The sequence below is a fragment of the Capricornis sumatraensis genome, chromosome 8, assembly GCF_032405125.1.
Source record: "Capricornis sumatraensis isolate serow.1 chromosome 8, serow.2, whole genome shotgun sequence".
NCBI classification, from domain to species: Eukaryota; Metazoa; Chordata; class Mammalia; order Artiodactyla; family Bovidae; genus Capricornis; species Capricornis sumatraensis.
Genome location: NC_091076.1, coordinates 98843942 through 98863614, shown reverse-complemented (window position 1 = coordinate 98863614; position 19673 = coordinate 98843942).

The following is a 19673-nucleotide window of genomic DNA, read 5'->3' as shown; positions in this document are numbered from 1 at the left end:
CAGTATTCTTGCCTGGAGAATTCTGTGCACCGAGGAGCCTGGCGGGCTACGGTCCATGGGGTCGAAAAGAGTCAGACACGACTGAAGCGACTTAGCACGCAAGGCTCTTCCCATAGGTCCCATTGTCAGTGGTGGAGCTGGTGGTGGAGCAAGAAACCAGGGACTCAGGGCTGGTCCAGAACTGTGCCCCTCACACTGAAGCCTGGAGCGCCACACACGGCCCTGGAACCTTGAAATGCGGCTTGCTCTCACTGAGATGAGCGGCAAGAGCAAAATACACACCAGCTCTCGATTTAGTGTGAAAAAAGTAATGAAAGTACAGTATGTCATTACTGATTTTTTACATTTTTTACAAGCTGAGATGGCATTTTGTATATGCTGGGTTACACAGCTATTTTGTAAAAAATAAGTCCTCCCCCCAGTTTTTTTTTTTCAACATGATTATTAGAAATGTAAGATTACACACGTCTCACATTGTACTTCTACTGGACAGTGCTGCTCTAGACCACATCACAGGCACTTTTTCTTAATAGAGGAGAGTTTTAGACAGATGATGTCATTATCTTGTAAAAGCGTATGCATCCCCAGTGTCTGCTTTCTGGACAACATTTATGAAGATTTTTCCTTATCGTCTTTTCCGTCACCCATCTTTGATAAATGTTAGGGGAAGGGGGTTTGTCTCCAAAGCGCTCCTGAATGGTTATCCTCTTTCTTTGGGTTCCGATTTTGTATTTTTAAAATGTTTTTTTTTTTTTTTTGGCTGTGCAGGCTGTGTGGGCTTTTCTCTCATTGTGGAGAGCAAGGGCTACTCTCTAGGTCTAGTACACTGGCTTCTCTAGCTGAGGAGCACGGGCTCTAGGGAGCGCAGGCTTCCATACTTGCAGCCCCTGGGCTCAGCTGTTGTGGCTCCCGGGCTCTGAGAGCACAGGGCTTAATAGTTGCGCGTGGGCTTAGTTACTCCGTGGCCTGTGGGATCTTCCTGGATTAGGGATTAAACCCATGTCTCCCGCATTGGCAGGTGGATTCTTTACCACTGAGCCACTGGGGAGCCCCAGATTTTTTAAACTGCAGGAGAATGTGCATAACCTGACGTTTACCATCTTCATCACTTTTGAGCGTACAATTCACTGGCATTAACTGCATTCACAACATGTACAACCATTACCACTTATCCATTTCCAGAGCTTTCTCTTATTATCTCAGAACAGGGAGGTCTACTCAGTGCTTTGTGGTAACCTAAATGAGAAGAAAAGCCAAAAAAGGGGATACGTGTGTGTGTGTCTGTGTGTGTCTATACCAGATTCACTTTGCCATACAGCAAACTAATACAGCATTGTAAAGCAACTATACTCCAATAAAATTTGATTTAAACTTAAAAAATAATAAAAATTTGAACGTAGATTAATTAAAATTTGAAGAACTCTGACATGTTTTCCGAAGTGGCTGCCCTATTTTACATTCTCCCTAGCAATGAATGAGCGTTCCAGCCTTTCCATATCCTCACCAACACCTCTTATTATCCATCTCTTTGACTATAGCCATCTAGTGGGTGTGAAGTGGTATCTCATTGTGGTTTTGATTTGCATTTCCCTAATGACTATTGATGCTGAGTGTATTTTTTCATGTGCTTATTGGCCACTGGTATCTCTTCTTTGGAGAAATGTCTGTTCAGGTCCTTCACACACTTTCTAGTTAGATTTTTTTTTTTTTTTTTGTCATTTTATTGTTGAGTTGTAAGAGTTCTTTGTATATTTTGCATTCCAGGCCCTTATCTGATACATAATTTGCAAATGTTTTCTCTCATTCTGTGGGTTTTCTTTTTACTTTCTTGATAGTATCCTTAGAAGGACAAAAATTTTAAGTTAAAATAAAGTCCAGTTTATCTATTTTTAACGCTATGCTTTTGATGTCATAGCTCAGAAATCACTGTCTAATCCAAAGTCACAAAGATTTTTGTCTATGTTTTCTCCTAGGAGTGTTATAGCTTTAGCTCTTACAGTCAACTCTTTGATCCATTTAAAAAATGTTTATATATGATGTGTGGTAGGAGATTCACTGGAAAAGACCCTGATGCTGGGAAAGATTGAAGGCAGGAGGAGAAGGGGACGACAGAGGATGAGATGGTTGATGGCCTCAGCCACTCGATGGACATGAGTTTGAGCAAGCTCTGGGAGCTGGTGATGGACAGGGAAGCCTGGTGTGCTGCAGTCCATGGGGTTGAAAAGAGTTGGACACCGCTGAGCGACTAAACTGAACTGAAATGAGGAGATTCAGTTTCATTTTTTCTCATGTGGATATCCATTTATAGAAAAGATTAATCTTTCCTTCATGGACATTCTTTTTTTTTTTTTGGCCATAACACACAGCATGTGGAATCTTAGTTCCCCTACTCAGGATGAACCTGTGACCCCTGCAGTGGAACCCTGGAGTCTTAACAACTGGACCACCTGGGAAGTCCTTGTCTGGGCACTCTTGTTGAAAGTCAGTTGACCATAAGTGTAAGGTTTATTTCTGGACTCTCAGTTCTGTTCCGTTGATCTGTATGTCTATCCTTATGCCAGTAGGACACTGCCTTGATTACTGTAGCTTTGTAGTAAGTTTTGGATTTGGGAGGTCTTTGTTCCTTTTTTAGGATTATTTTGGCTACTCTGTGTCTCTTCTATTTCTCTATGAATCTTCCAGCCAGTTTGTCAATTTCTGCAAAAAAGGGCTCCATTTTAAAAAAAATTGTTAAACATTTCAAGCAAAGTTCAGAATTTACTGCAGTATTCGCTGCACCTGCTATCTGAGTGACTTTTAACATTGTGCTATATTTGCTTTCAATATTTATTTATTTTTAAGGCAATGAGGCATCAGTTCAGTTCAGTTCAGTCGCTCAGTCGTGTCCGACTCTTTGCGACCCCATGAATCGCAGCACGCCAGGCCTCCCTGTCCATCACCAACTCCCGGAGTTCACTCAGACTCAGGTCCATCGAGTCAGTGATGCTATCCAGCCATCTCATCCTCTGTCGTCCCCTTCTCCTCCTGCCCCCAATCCCTCCCAGCATCAGAGTCTTTTCCAATGAGTCAACTCTTCACATGAGGTGGCCAAAGTACTGGAGCTTCAGCTTTAGCATCATTTCTTCCAAAGAACACCCAGGGCTGATCTCCTTCAGAATGGACTGGTTGGATCTCCTTGCGGTCCAAGGGACTCTCAAGAGTCTTCTCCGGCAGTCTGTTACTATTACCTCTGCGCTGTAACTCTCGCCAGTCTTGTTACCTTGCCTCCCTTCTCCAGAGATAACTACTCTTCTGAATTTCTATAATGGTCTTCATATATCTACAACATATATAGCATCTGCAAATATAAAATTGTTGTTTGAGCTATTTATTAACTTTAGTTAAATTACATTGGGTATCTATTATACTTCAGCTGCTCTCAAATTTAAGTTTTTGAAATTTATTCATGATGGTATAGGAAGCTGTTGTTCTTTCTTAAGTTCCTGCATAGTACTTCATTGTATAATTCTACTGCAATTTATTTATCTAGTATTTTATTGATACATAATTAATTTAGTTGTTTTTGTTTTTATTGCTTTGCAGTTATGGAGTTGCAATGGACATTCCTGTTTCTACCATTTTGGGTGAGTGAGAGAATGCTTATGGTGTGTGCCCAGAAGTGAAACTGCTGGATTGAAGAATTTGTTCACCATTGGTTTTGCTAGCTGCGGCCAATGTTTTATTCAGTTTACACTCTCGCCAATAGTGCAAGTGAGTTCTTATTTGTGCACATCTTTGCCCACCCTTGACAGTCTTTTAAATTCTTGCCAATCTGAAGGATGTAATGTGGTCTTTCAGGGTGGTTTTAATTTGCATTTTCCTGTTGATGAATTTAGGAACTCTGGCCTCACACCCTTGACTATTTTCTGTTTCCTTTGGATTCTTAGTCATTTTCTTCTTGCTTTATTAGGAATTCTTTAAATCATCTGAAAATAAATCGGAAAGTCTGTGGCTTTATTTTCACTGTGATTATACCCTTTTATTTTCCTTTTTCTCTCTTTTTTAAAAATATTTTTTTATTTATGGCTGTGGAGTGGAGGCTACTCTCTAGTTGTGGTGGGCAGGCTTCCCGCTGTGCTGATTTCTCTTGTTTCAGAGCATGGGCCCTGGGTGTATGGCGCAGGCTTCAGTAGCTGCAGCGCATGGGCTTAGCTGTCCCATGGCCTATGAGATCTCATGGATCAGGGAACCAATCCATGTTCCCTGCATTGGCAAGTGGATTCTTTACCACTGAGCCACCAGGGAAGCCCTCCTTTATCTCTCGTTTTCTTCCTTTTGTACAGAAGTTTTTTTTTTTTTTCTTCTAACTTTATCTTATTTGTGTCTTATTTGAGAAGTCTTTTTCTACCCAGTGCTGTAAGATATTTCTCTATATTTTTTTCTAAAAGTATTAAAGTTTTGCATTTAGGTCTCCAATCCATCTTGAGTTTATTTTTGCATATTATGTGAAGTAAGGATCTAACTATTTCCCTCCCATTTATAAAACTAGTTCTTCCAGATCCACTTCTTTTTTTCAACTTTCAACTTTTCATTTTGTACTGGGGTATAGCCAATTAACCAGCACCACGTTTAAGTAATCCAGCCGTCTCCTTTTTATTGATTTGTAATGTTCCTTTTGCCAAATATTGTTTTCATGTGATTTTGGTTCATTTCTGGCCTCTCTGCTCTGTTCCATTGGTCTCTTTGTTTTTCCTTGTCTGGATACCACTCTGTCTTTTTAAAAAAAGTTTTAATGGGTGAATTTGACTCAGATGACCATTATATCTACTACTGTGGGCAGGAATCGCTTAGAAGAAATGGAGTAGCCATCATGGTCAACAGAAGAGTCCGAAATGCAGTACTTGGATGCAATCTCAAAAACGACGGAATGATCTCTGTTCGTCTCCAAGGCAAACCATTCAATATCACAGTAATCCAAGTCTATGCCCCAACCAGTAATGCTGAAGAAGCTGAAGTTGAACGGTTCTATGAAGACCTACAAGACATTTTAGAACTAACACCCAAAAAAGATGTCCTTTTCAGCATAGGGGACTGGAATGCAAAAGTAGGAAGTCAAGAAACATCTGGAGTAACAGGCAAATTTGGCCTTGGAATACGGAAGGAAGCAGAGCAAAGGCTAATAGAGTTTTGCCAAGAGAATGCACTGGTCATAGCAAACACCCTCTTCCAACAACACAAGAGAAGACTCTACACATGGACATCACCAGATGGTCAACACTGAAATCAGATTGATTATATTCTTTGCATCCAAAGATGGAGAAGCTCTATGCAGTCAGCAAAAACAAGACCGGGAGCTGACTGTGGCTCAGATCATGAGCTCCTTATTGCAAAATTCAGACTTAAATTGAAGAAAGTAGGGAAAACCGCTAGACCATTCAGGTATGACCTAAATCAAATCCCTTATGATTATACAGTGGAAGTGAGAAATAGATTTAAGGGACTAGATCTGATAGACAGAGTGCCTGATGAACTATGGAATGAGGTTCGTGACATTGTACAGGAGACAGGGATCAAGACCATCCCCATGGAAAAGAAATGCAAAAAAGCAAAATAGCTGTCTGAGGAGGCCTTACAAATAGCTGTGAAAAGAAGAGAAGTGAAAAGCAAAGGAGAAAAGGAAAGACATAAGCATCTGAATGCAGAGTTCCAAAGAATAGCAAAGAGAGATAAGAAAGCCTTCCTCAGCGATCAGTGCAAGGAAATAGAGGAAAAGAACAGAATGGGAAAGATTAGAGATCTCTTCAAGAAAATTAGAGATACCAAGGGAACATTTCATGCAAAAATGGGCTTGATAAGGGACAGAAATGGTATGGACCTAACAGAAGCAGAAGATACTAAGAAGAGGCGGCAAGAACACATAGAACTCTACAAAAACGATCTTCATGACCAAGATAATCATGATGGTGTGATCACTCACCTAGAGCCAGACATCCTGGAATGTGAAGTCAAGTGGGCCTTAGAAAGCATCACTACGAACAAAGCTAGTGGAGGTGATGGAATTCCAGTGGAGCTATTTCAAATCCTGAAAGATGATGCTGTGAAAGTGCTACACTCAATATGCCAGCAAATTTGGAAAACTCAGCAGTGGCCACAGGACGGGAAAAGGTCAGTTTTCATTCCAATCCCAAAGAAAGGCAATGCCAAAGAATGCTCAAACTACTGCACAATTGCACTCATCTCACACGCTAGTAAATTAATGCTCAAGATTCTCCAAGCCAGGCTTCAGCAATACGTGAACTGCAAACTTCCAGATGTTCAAGCTGGATTTAGAAAAGGCAGAGAAACCAGAGATCAAATTGCCAACATCTGCTGGCTCATGGAAAAAGCAAGAAAGTTCCAGAAAAACATCTATTTCTGCTTTATTGACTATGCCAAAGACTGACTGTGTGGATCACAAGAAACTGTGGAAAATTCTTCAAGAGGTGGGAATATCAGATCACCTGACCTGCCTCTTGAGAAACCTATATGCAGGTCAGGAAACAATGGTTAAAACTGGACATGGAACATCAGACTGGTTCCAAATAGGAAAAGGAGTATGTCAAGGCTCTGTGTTGTCACCCTGCTTATTTAACTTCTATGCAGAGTATATCATGAGAAACGCTGGGCTGGAACAGGCACAAGCTGGAATCAAGATTGCCAGGAGAAATATCAATAACCTCAGATATGCAGATGACACCACCCTTATGGCAGAAAGTGAAGAGGAGCTAAAAAGCCTCTTGATGAAAGTGAAAGAGGAGAGTGAAAAAGCTGGTTTAAAGCTCAACATTCAGAAAACGAAGATCATGGCCTCTGGTCTCATCACTTCATGGGAAATAGATGGGGAAACAGTGGAAACAGTGTCAGACTTTATTTTGGAGGGCTCCACTCACTGCAGATGGTGATTGCAGCCATGAAGTTAAAAGATGCTTACTCCTTGGAAGGAAAGTTATGACCAACCTAGATAGCATATTGAAAAGCAGAGATATTACTTTGCCAACAAAGATCCGTCTAGTCAAGGCTATGGTTTTTCCAGCAGTCATGTATGGATGTGAGAGCTGGACTGTGAAGAAAGCTGAGCACCGAAGAATTGATGCTTTTGAACTGTGGTGTTGGAGAAGACTTTTGAGAATCCCTTGGACTGCAAGGAGATCCAACCAGTCCATTCTAAAGGAGATCAGTCCTAGGTGTTCATTGGAAGGACTGATGCTAAAGCTGAAACTCCAATACTTTGGCCATCTCTTGCGAAGAGTTAACTCATTGGAAAAGACTCTGATGTTGGGAGGGATTGGGGGCTGGAGGAGAAGGGGACGACAGAGGATGAGATGGCTGGATGGCATCACCGACTCAATGGACATGAGTTTGGGTAAAACTCTGGAAGTTGGTGATGGACAGGGGGCGTGGTGTGCTGCGGTGTGGTGTGCTGCGATTCATGGGGTTGCAAAAAGTCGGACACAACTGAGTGAGTGAACTGAACTGAACTGAGTTGGTTTATAATGTTCTATTAATTTCAGGAGGACAGCATAGTGAATCTGTTTTACATATACATATATCCACTCATATTTAGATTCTTTTCCCACATAGGCCATCACTGAGTGTTGAGTGCAGTTCCCTGTGGTATAAAGTAGCTTCTTATTTGTTGTTGTTGTTGTTCAGTTGCTAAATTGTGTCTGATTCTTTTCGACCCAATGGACTGCAGCATGCCAGGCTCCCTTGTCCTTCACTATGTCCCAGAGGTTGCTCAAATTCATGTCCTTATTAGTTATCTATTTTATATATAGTAGTGTGTGTATGTCAATCCCAATCTTCCAATTTATCCCTTTCCCTCCAACTCTTGACTTTTTTTTTTTTGGTAGTGGCTGCGTGGCATGTAGGATCTCAGTTCCCCATCCAGGGATCAAACCTGTGCCCCTGTGGTGGAAGTGTGGAGTCTTAACCACTGGATCACCAAGGAAGTTTTAGTTTTTTAAGGAACCTCCATACTGTTCTCCAGGGCTTCCCTGGTGGCTCAGACAGTAAAGAATCTGCCTGCATTGCGGGGGACCTGGGTTTGATTCTCGGGTTGGGAAGATCCCCTGGAGGAGGGCATGGCAACCCACTCCAGTATTCTTTCCTGGAGAATCCCATGGACAGAGGAGCCTGGTGGGCTATAGTCCATGGGGTCACAAGGAGTCGGATACGCCTGAGTGACTAAGCACACACATACCATTCTTCATAGTGGCCGCTCCAATTTACACTCCCATCAACAGTGTAGGAGGGTTCCTTTTTCTCTGCACCCTCTCCTGCATTTGGTATTTGTAGGCTTTTTAATGATGGCCATTCTGACCAGTGTGAGGTGATAGCTCATTGTAGTTTTGATTTGCATTTCTCTAATAATTAGTAATGTTGAGCAACTTTTCATGTGTCTAGTGGTCATCTGTATGTCTTGTTTGTAGAAATGTCTAAGGTCTTCTGCCCATTTTTTGATGGGTTGTACTTTTTTTTTTTTTTTGGTCTTTTTTTTTATTGACGTGTAGTTGATTTATAATCTTGTACCAATCTCTACTGTACAGTAAAATGGCTCAGTTATACATATGTGTGTGTGTGTGTGTGTGTGTGTGTATACACACATTCTTTCTTTTATATTATTTTCCATTATGGTTTATCCCAGGAGATTGGATATGGTTCTTTGTTGTTTTGTTACTGAGTTGTATGAGCTATTTGTATATTTTGGGAATTAAGCCCTGGTCAGTTGCATCACTTACAAATATTTTCTCCAGTTCTGTAGGTTGTCTTCTCATTTCATTTATGTTTTTTTTCTGTTGTGCAAAAGCTTATAAGTTTGATTAAGTCCCATTTGTTTATTTTTCCTATTATTTCTATTGCCTTGGGAGACTGACTTAGAAAAACATGGGTACGACTTGTGTCAGAGAATGTTTTGCTTATGTTTTCTTCTAGGAGTTTTATGGTGTCATGTCATAAGTCTTTAAGCCATTTTGAGTCTATATTTGTATACAGTGTGAGGGAGTGTTCTAATTTCATTGATTTACGTGCAGCTGTCCAACTTGCCCAACACCACTTGCTGAAGAAACTGTCTTTTCTCCACTGCATATTCTTGCCTTCTTTGTCATAGGTTAATTGACCATAGGTATGTGGGTTTATTCCCCAGAAACTTCTGGTCACCAGCTTTCCAGTCTTGTACTTACTAAGCTCCTGACCAGTGAGCCAACCCTTCAGCCACTGCCCATGAGTCAGTGTGGATCTCTATCGCGGGTCACTTTTCATTCCACACAAAGTGGACAAATCAGTTGTTTGGTCTGAAGTTCGGCCCATTGGGAAGGTTTTCCTTCACCACTGTCATTCAGGGCCATGCCTGAGTGGCATGTAGTTGTCATTGACCTCACGTAATGCCTGCCTGCAGTATGAACTCAGCCAGAAACCAGGCCTACTGGTTCTTCTTCCTCCTCTGCTAACTTGTCATAAGGAAATTGCTGCAAGCCCATAGGTGTAGGGTTGAGGGAAAGATGGTGAAACAGCAGGAGCTTCTTGTCACCTGCTCGTACAGACACTTGTGCTTTCCAGATCTCAGACCTGGATCCAGGTGCACCAGCTCCAACTGCTGATGGAATATTGGAGTGCTGCTGTGCATGTGACCCAGTGGCCTGTGTTCAGGTGTTGATTCTCAACCTGGATCCAGAAGCAAACCAGAAGCTGCTTTTCAAATGGAGAATAGTGACTGGCAGAAGAAGGCAAAACCTTTCTCCAGTCTGCCCCTTCTCCTGTTGGGGCTTGTTGGTGCCCCAGAGAATATCTCTGTGGGCCAGAGGCATTTCTGATCCCATTAGGTGTGCTGAGTCATATGACCCACAGGCAGAGCAGTCTCCAGTGTGGCCTGGACTGTGGGAGAGCTTTCTTATCCTAAGCCCCACCAAGGCAAGCAGACTTCAGGTCGCCCAGAGCGGCATGCCCACATAGGACACATGCCATCTCTGAAATTCAGGGGTCCACCAGGGTTGCATCTTTTTTTTCATGGTGGGCAATGCAAAGTGCATCTCTTACTTTAGAAGGGATCTTCTCACATACCCTAGACTGTGAGAATTTCACAATATAGTAGGTTTTGAAAGGCCATGGGGTTTATCTTCCACCCTCTGCAGTGCATTGGTTTACTTAGATATCTAAGATATAGTACTTACAACTCATTTATAGTACTTACAACTCATTTATAGTACTTATAACTCATCCATGTCATGAACCAATGTGATGTTTTTTAGGTTATCAAGATTATTACAGCTTTCTGGACTAGATTATGATGAGAGAAAGGAGAGCTAAGGGAACCCTAAGGCAGAACAGTCAAGATCATCTCTATTGGCCCCTGCCTCCAATTTTCTTTCCTTTGGGAGATAGGGGAGAAAAGTGTTTTTCTGTTGAGCAGCTATGTATTGTGTGTGTATGTGCTAAGTTGCTTAAGTTGTATCTGACTCTTTGCAACCCCATGGACTGTAGCCCACCAGGCTCTTCTGTCCATGGGATTCTCCAGGCAAGAATACTGGAGTGGGTTGCCATTTCTTCCTAAAGGGGATCTTCCTGCCCAGGGATCGAACCCATGTCTCCTGCATCTGCTGCACTGGCAGGCAGATTCTTTACCACTAGCCCTGCCTGGGAAGCCTATGTATTAACGTGCCTAGAATTGTGCCATAGCTGGTACCTGATTATATCTGGGTCAGTCTCCTGACATTCCCCATGACCACCTGGGGTTTTCCACTGTTCACACAAGTATGTTACAGAGGCTGTCCTTGCATCTTTCAGGTTTCTGATGGTTTTGACTTGCCATCCTGGCGGGGCACTGGCTGGAGTAACAAAGACAGAAAGAGTGTGAATTCCTGACAGCTAAGGGGTGCTAACAGAAATTTCTCTGTTAGCTTCTTTAAATCACTGTTCTTTTGGTTCTCTGTCACAGCAGCCACATTCATTTCCTATTTAATATACCATTCAGGGTATATTGACTTAATCTTATGATCTAAAGTTTTCTTTTACATGGTGGTTATTTTGAACAGTTATAAGCAACGAGAAGCAGCCACGGGTCAAGTGTGGACTCAAAGCAGACAGCTCCCAGGCAGTGACTGATAAACCGTAGAGCTGTGTCAAGAGCCTGGACACTGGAGTCAAGACAGCCCTGGGTTCAAATTCATATTTAGCTAATCCCTGCCTGTGGTCCTGGGGTGGAGAATTTAACTTCATGGGTCTCGGTTTTGTTTGTGCATTTGTAGGTTTTGTTTTCTGGGTTTTGTTCTTTTTTTTTTTTTTTTTGGCCATGCTGCCTGGCTTGCAGGGTCTCAGTTCCCTGACCAGGGATTGAACCTGGAGCCTGGCAATAAAAGCATGGAGTCCTAACCACTGGACCACCAGGGAATTCCCTCGGTCTTCTTATCTGTAAAATGCTGTGATAACTAAGTCTTCTAGCAGTATTCAGTGGCCTAGAACAGGGCTTTAGCAAATAGGAGCTGCCTGCCTCTGCCCTCTGTCCCTAGGAATTTGTCTCGCTCTCTGCTTTTCCTTCCTCCCATCCTGTTCTCACTCCCCTGTACTTGCTTTTATTTATTTATTTGGCCATGCCGGGTCTCAGTTCTGGCAGGTGGGATCTTTAGTTGTGGCATTTGAACTCTCAGTTGCAACATGTGGCATCTAGTTCCCAGACCAGGGATCGAACCCAGGCCCCTTGCGTGGAGCGTGCAGTCTTAGCCACCAGGACCACCAGGAAAAGACCCCTCCTGGGCGTTGTTTGCTTTCACTCTTTGGGTTGCTTCTGCCTTAAGCAGGACTCCTACGACCAGCTGGCGTGTTTTACCTACTATTGCCTTCAGAAGGCCAGGAATTGTTCCTGGGCAACCTGTTATTTATTCTCCCTTCTTCTGCAATGATACTGCTTCAGCTCACTAAGAGATTCTCTCTCTTTCTTTCTCTCTTCACGGGATCATGCGCTGCAGAGAAATCCCTGCCGGCAACCGTGACCAAGCCTGACTCTGTGACCTGCCAGGCGGTCCCTTCGGTGTAGCCAGCCCCTTTCTCTTACTTTCTCTTCCCTCTGTCCCCTGAGGAAGCCCAGGACAGGGAGCTGGCAACCTGGGCCACCAAGTCAGTCAGTAAAGCACAACTGGAAGGGGAGAGTGATGGGCCATGGCTGTCTCAGGCCTTCCATACATCAGATCTTGAAGGAAGGCCACCCACTCTTCTCTGTGTTTCTCTGGGGGCTTGTTCCTGGGAGTTGCAGTACACGTTTGATACTTCCTCGGAGAATGCATGCCAAAAAGGAAAGAAATGAGGGAGGAGAGACTCCTCTGTGGTCCAGTGGCTAGAATTCCTCGCTCCCAGTGCAGGGGCCTCAGGTTCGATCCCTGGTCAGGGAACCACATGCAACAACTAAGAGTTTGCACGCCACAACTAAAGCCCAGTGCAACCAAATAAATAAATAAATTTCTTTTTTAAAAAAAGAAAGAAAGAGAAAAAGAAAGAACAGAGAGAAAAGGGAACAGGGGCCAAAATGTCACTTATCCCATGAGGGAGCCAAGGCTCGGCTCTGAGTCCCTCTGTCAACACAGGGGAGCCCGGCTTCCTGTGGTGGCCTCGATTCTCAGGCATGGGTTCCACCCCAGCCCTGAAGGTCCCAGATCACCTCTCCTCTCCCTGAGAACTTGACTTTTTGCGCAGCCACATAAAGGTGACCAGCGTCTGGTGGCTTGACGGGACAGACTTGCAGAGACTTCCTGCCTTTTGATGCATGCCATTCCTGTGAGCTGGGCTGGGCTGCTGAAGACGAGAGGACCCTTTTGACTTCCTGAGTGTCTCAACATTTAGACTCTTGGGGTTTGTGGTCAGAGACACTGGCATGAACATTGTGTTTCTACAAAGTGTAACTTCTGGGCCCTCAAGTTAACAAGCAAAGCTTTGTGCAAGCCACCCCCTAACCAAACTGACCCAGAGGGTCTGAAAGGCCCTTGACCTTGCTGCTTTTCATGGGTAGATGAGCGAATGGTAAGCTGGCTCTGGGGGGATGAGGGCAACTGACTGGCTGGGGGGTCGGGGGGCGGCGGGGTGACAGCATGACCGTCTGCGGCGCTGTCCCCTGGCCTCTGCTCTGGCACCTCAGAGCTCCCTCCAGATGTCACCAGGGATTTCTCCAGCCTCGCTAATTGCTAAGGACCTGACATAGGTCACTGCGTTCTAATCCTCTTCCCACTTTCAGATGAGGAAACTGAGGCTCAGCGAGATGAAGCCATTTCATGAGAGGACAAGTCGGAGAGTCTGGGGAGGGGTCGCAGCTGGCTTCAGATGCATGACGCCTCTGCAGAGCAGGGAACAGTAAGTGTCCTCAGCGGGTCGCCTTCCTGGTGGCTAGTTCTCCTCTGCCTCCAAGGCATCGATCTCCTGTCCTGGAGAATGTTTGCAGGGTGGACAAGGGACCTAAGGAGGCCTGGTTGAAACTCAGAGAATGTGCCTTCCAGAAACTTCCAACCTGACCTTTGTGGAACTGTGAAAAGGGGATCTCTAGCAACTCGGTCAAACTGGACCATGTCTCCCCGCACCCCTCCTGATTCTGGAAATAGGGTGACTAACCCTCCCTGGTTTTCTTGGGACTCTTCTGGCTTTAAAATTCAAAGTCTCATGTCCTGGGAAAAATCCTCATTCTCAGACAAACCAGTGGGGCTGTTCACTCTACCAGGAAGATCAGTTACTTTGCTTTCCCTCTCCAGCTTCTAGAAAGGAAAAAGTGAGGTTGGAATAAGGTGAGGGGAAATTACAGGAAGGGAAAACTCAAGACAGACTTGAGGTGTCTTCCCACCTTTGTGGCTGTCACACAGAGCTCAGACAAAAGATGGACCAGTTTCTACTACATGTGACTGAAACCTGGGGTGGTGCGCTCCTCCTATGGGAACATTTAGCAGAGAATTTAGCAGAATGGATGCCTGCTTTGGGGCCTGTGCATGCGTGCTAAGTCGATTCAGTCATGTCCAACTCTTCATGACCCTATAGACTATAGCATGCCAGGCTCCTCTGCCCATGGATTTCTCCAGGCAAGAATACTGAAGTGGGTTGCCATGCCCTCCTCCAGGGAATCTTCCTGACCCAGGGATAGAATCCGCGTCTCTTGCTTCTGTACTGGCAGGCAGGTTCTTTAACACGACATCACCTGGGAAGGCCCCACTTTGGGGCCCACCTCTAGGCTACTCCCAGGATGACTCCATGTCTTCCATCAAGGAGGGCCACTTTCTTTCTCAGTTTACAGGAAGCACCTAGAAAAATGTGGATATATATATATTGACGTGAAAAGATGCTCATGACAAATTGCTTCAGTAAAAAAGCAAGTTGCAGAATGCTCTGCACCATATGAGCTCTTTGCTGTAAATAAATGCATTAGAAGCAGCCTGCCAGGATGACATCTCCTGCTGTCTTTAACCTCATGTCAAAGACAAGCTTAAAGATGCTTGCTTTGATATTCAGAGTAGAAGAAAAAAAAATCACAGCTTTTATTATAATAATCATAATCTCATAATAACATTCCAAGCTTTGAGCTGCTCGCTGCATTTCACCATAAACACAAGTCCCAGAGCTGGTCTGGAGATATCTGTGGTCACGCCAAGTTTTCTTGCTTTTTCTGTTCTTCTGGAAACTTAAATTAATGCATTTGCCCTTTCCTATGCTGAGCACTTTGTTTGTGATTCTTAAACAGCCAAGCTGGTTTTCATCAGCAGTTTCCTGGTACGGGTTTTATGACACTAATGCCCTTTAGCCAAAATGCAGAGTCCAAATTTTGGAGCCCACCAGGGCAGAACTGAGGTGAGGGGTCTGCAGGAACTGTTTCTCTCTCTTCTGGCTGCCAAACAAGACATCAGGCCACAGCTTCCATGGTCTTGAGGCTGGAATACCTCCGTAAAGTTGGGAGACTCCTCTGCTGGGGCGCCCGAGCATGAGGGCCCAGGACTCATTCAGGCCAAGTCAGCTTCCTGGACCACTCCGGGGGAGGTATAGAAAGCAGGTTTCCTAGAGATCCTCGGGCAGTGGGCTTCTAGGTGGTCTAATCTCCTACCTCAAACCAAGATTAGTAAAACCGCTTGCTAGAAGGCTACTCCTGGGACTTCCCTGGAAGTCCAGTAGTTAAGACTCCATACTTCCACTGCAGGGGGCATGGGTTCGATCTCTGGTCAGGGAACTAAGATCCTGCATGCCATGCGGTGTGTTTAAAAAAAAAAAAAGCTACTCCTTTCAACAGTTCCTACAGAGCCTTAACCCAGACATCCTCTCCTCTCTCTGCCACTGAGTTATTCCTCCCCGCAGGCGGCAAACACAGCACCAAGACTTGCTGCCTCGTCGAGTGTTCACTTCCTCACTCATATCGTCCCCAGGAAGATGCTGGCACAGAAGCCGGTTAATCGCAAAGCCCACTGGAGCTGGCTGGGGGCTTGGCATCAGCGTCCTGATCCCCCTTCAGCCACCAGTCACTCAAGCCGAGAACCCTGAAGAAGGAAACACCTGTTCTCCCTTCCTAGGGATGGGCTGCGCATTCCCCAAGACACAGAGTGAGTCACCACAGGACCATGGAGCGGAATTTACTCACCCCCCAGGAATGGACCCTTGGAAGGCTCCAGAATGACTAGCCTCAAGTGTTCCGTCTCAGGCACGGGGCATTTCCCTCCCCCCACCCCAACCACGTCTGCAGTCACTTCCTCTCTGGACACATCCTGTTTCTGAGAGCAGGCGATTTGCCAGGCAGATCGCAGCCTCTGCTGCTGGGAGCAGACGGGCGGAGACATCCTTCCTCTGATTTCTAGTACCTAATCCCATCTTCCTTCCCAGGCAGAGATATCAATCAGCATCTCCGCTTTTCCCAGGTCCCTGCACGCCAGGAAGGGAGAGTAGATAGAGAAGGAACGTGTTTCTATTGGTGACTCCAACTCATTGGAGATGCTTAGAACCACCTCTGGTTTGTTATCAGCCTCGCAGGCACATGGTAGTCAAGAAAGGACCTGGGGCAAGGATCATTTCCATCCATCCATTCCCTCCAACTGGGGTTTCCCTGGTAGCTCAGCTGGTAAAGAATCCGCCTGCAATACCAGAGATCCTAGTTCGATTCTTGGGTTGGGAAAATCGCCTGGCGAAGGGATAGGCTATCTAATCCAGTATTTTTGGGCTTCCCTGGTGGCTCAGCTGGTAAAGAATCCACCTGCAATGCAGGAGAGCTGGGTTCGATTCCTGGGTTGGGAAGATCCCGTGGAGAAGGGAATGGTTACCCACTCCAGTGTTCGGGCCTGGAGAATTCCATGAACTATAGAATCACACACGACTAATCAGCTTTCACTTTCATTCCCTCCAACAACAAATCTTTATTGAGTACCTGCTATGCTGTTGTTTGTTGTTTAGTCACCAAGTCTGGTCTGATTCTTTCGAGGCCCCGTGGACTGTAGCCTGCCAGGCTTCTCCGTCCATGGGATTTCCCAGGCAAGAATACTGGAGTGGATTGTCATTTCCTTCTCCAAGGGATTTTCCCAACACAGGGATTGAACCCACGTCTCCTTCATTGGCAGGCGGATTCTGAACCACTGAGCCACCAGGGAAGCCCCTACCTACTGTGAGCCAAGACTTATTCTAGATGCCAGACTATGGAGATAAACAAAACATAAAAATCCATGTCTTTGTATACACTGCTGTATTTAAAATAACCAACAAGGACCTACTGTATAGCACATGGAACTCTGATCAATATTATATGGCAGCCTGGATGAGAGGGGTCTGGGGGAGAAAGGATACATGTATATGTATGGCTGAGCCCCTTCACTGTTTACCTGAAACTATCTCAATGCTGTTTGTTAGTTGACAATGTTTTCGTGTGTTAGTCACACAGTCATTTCCCACTCTTTACGACCCCATGGACTGTAGCCCGCCAGACTCCTCTGTCCATAGAATTCTCCAGGTAAGAATACTGGAGTGGGTTGCCATTCCCTTCTCCAGGGGATCATCTTGACCCAGGATTTGAACTGGGTCTCCTGCACTGCAGGCAGATTCTTTACTGTCTGAGACCCCAAGGAACGCCTTAATTGAGTATACTCCAATACAAAATAAAATGTTCTTTTAAAAAAATCGATGTCCTCATGGCAATTACGTATGATCCGCTGGCAGGGACAGCTGATAAACAAGATAAAACGTATAAAAACTTATGGCATGTAAGATAGCGATAAATGCTAAGTGGAGAAAACAAAGCTGGGAAAGCAAATACGAAATGTTGAGTGTGACGGGAAGCATGAAACGGTCATCAGGGGGCCTGGAGAAGTCTTTGCTGCAAAAGGAAGTTTTAAGTAATGAATGGATGGAGGCAAGGAGTGATCAGTTGGGGGACAAGAGCATTCTAGGCAGAGGGAGCAGCAGGTATAAGGGCTGGGAAGTGGAAGTGGGCCTGGACTGTTTGGCAAATGGGGGGAAAGGCCAGGGCGACTGCAGTGGAGTGAGAAGCGGGGAAGCACAGGCGCTGAAGTCAGAGAGGTAGAAGGAGCCGCCCTGTGAGCGGTGGTACGGACTTTGGTTGTCACTTTTACATGGGAGGGCTTCCCAGGTGGCATTAGGGGTAAAGAAACTGCCTGCTGATGCAAGAGACATAAGAGATGCAGGTTCGATCCCTGGGTCGGGAAGATCCCCTGGAGAAGGAAATGGCAACCCACTCCAGTTTTCTTGCCTTGGAGAATCCCATGGACAGAGGAACCTGGCGGGCTACAGTCGATAGGGTCGCAGAGTCGGACCCAACTGAAGCAACTTAGTATAGCGACTGATATGGGAAACCGCAGGAGAGTTGTTTAATAATTTTGTTTCTGTATTTATTTTTGGCTGCGCTGGGTCTTCACTGCTGCTCAGGCTTCTCGCTCATTGTGGTGAGCAGGGGCTACTCTCTAGCTGCTGCAGCTTCTCTCGTTTCGGAGCACAGGCTCTGGGGCGCGCGGGCTTCAGTAGTCACGGCTCCCAGGTTCTAGAGCGCAGGCTCAGTAGTTGTGGTGCTCGAACTTAGTCGCTCCAAGGTATGTGGTTCTTCCCAGATCAGGAATCAAACCTGTGTCTCTTGGATTGGCAGGTGGATTCTTTACCACTGAGCCACCAGGGAAATCCCCATGGGAGAGTTTTAATAGAGCAGTGACAGAAAACCACTTAGATGGGGATTGCCTCAGTTTAGGGGAGGAACTTCCCTGGCGTTCCAGGGGTTAAGACTTCTTGCTTTCATTGCAGGGGGTGTGGGGTTCAATCCCTGGTTGAGGAACTATGATCCCTCATGCCTGTAAACGTGGCCAAAAAATAGTCTAGGGGAGAGATAATGATGGCCTAGAGAGGTAGAGGAAGAGGGTGGGGTGAGCAATGGTTCCAGAATATTCTGAAGATAGAGCTCACAGGATCTGCTGTTAGGAGATGGGGTGTGAAAAAATACAAGGAGATAAAGATAACACCAATGTGTATAGCCCAGGAAAATTGAAGAATGGAGCTGTTATGAATTAAGATGGGGTCTCCTGCCGGAGAAGCTAGGCCAGGGTAGAATATCAAGAAGTTGGTTTTGGCCATAGAAAGTTTGAGATGCCTGTTAGAGATCCATGTTGAGTTGTCAAGCAGGCTATGCAGACATGGGTGAATAGTTCAGAGCAGAGGTCCTGGCTAGAGATATAACTCTGGAGTCATGCTTTTAGTGCTGGCTCTGGGTTTTATTTCATATGCTGAACATTTGAAAGATGTAATCTTAAAGAACTTCTGGTATGTGATCCTTTAAAGATGTAGTTCAGATTGTATGATTTCTCTACGTTGAAACTTCAAATGATTTCCCTTTTCACTCAGATTGAAAAGCTAAATCTGAAGACCATTTGGTAATTTCTACCAAAGAAAAACCCACACCCCCGAATCCCGTCCTGATAGTTACTCAACTGAAAGGCATGCTCATGTGTTCCCAAAGACATGAGCGGGAATGCTCATAGCAGTATTATTTGAAATATCCCTCAAATTGGAAACAATCCAAATACTGATCAGTAGTAGAATAGAATAGAGAAAGAAATTGTAGGATATTCATACAGTGCAATACCATATACTAATGAAAAAAAATGAAGCCTGACTATACATAACAAGATGGACAAGTCTCATGAACATAACATGGGTGAACAAAGTCAGATACCAAAGGGTCATACTGTACAATTCCATTTGCACGAAGCTCAAAACCGGGGCAAAATTAATCTATGGTAATAGAAGTTGAAGTCATGATTATCCTTGGGATAATGACAAAGGAGGCAGGAGAGGTTTCAGGGTTGCTGGCAATGTTCTGAAACTCATTTGGGAAGGTGGTTTAAATGGGTGTGTCCAGTTGGTGAAAATTCATTGAGCTGTACATTTATGATTTGTGTACTTTTCTCTTCCCATATTTCCATGAAAAGCTTACGCAAAGTTCTTATCTAAAAGGCCCTGAATGACAATGCCACTCCCTCTCCCCAGGTCATATTTCTTTAAAAAAATTTTTTGGGGGGGCTGCACCCTGCAGCATGCAGAATATTAGTTCACTGACCAGGGACTGAACCCATACCTCCTGCAGTGGAAATTTGGAGTCTTAACCACTGGACCTCCAGAGACAGTGACAATGCCACTCCCTCTCCCCAGCCCTCATTTCTGACTGC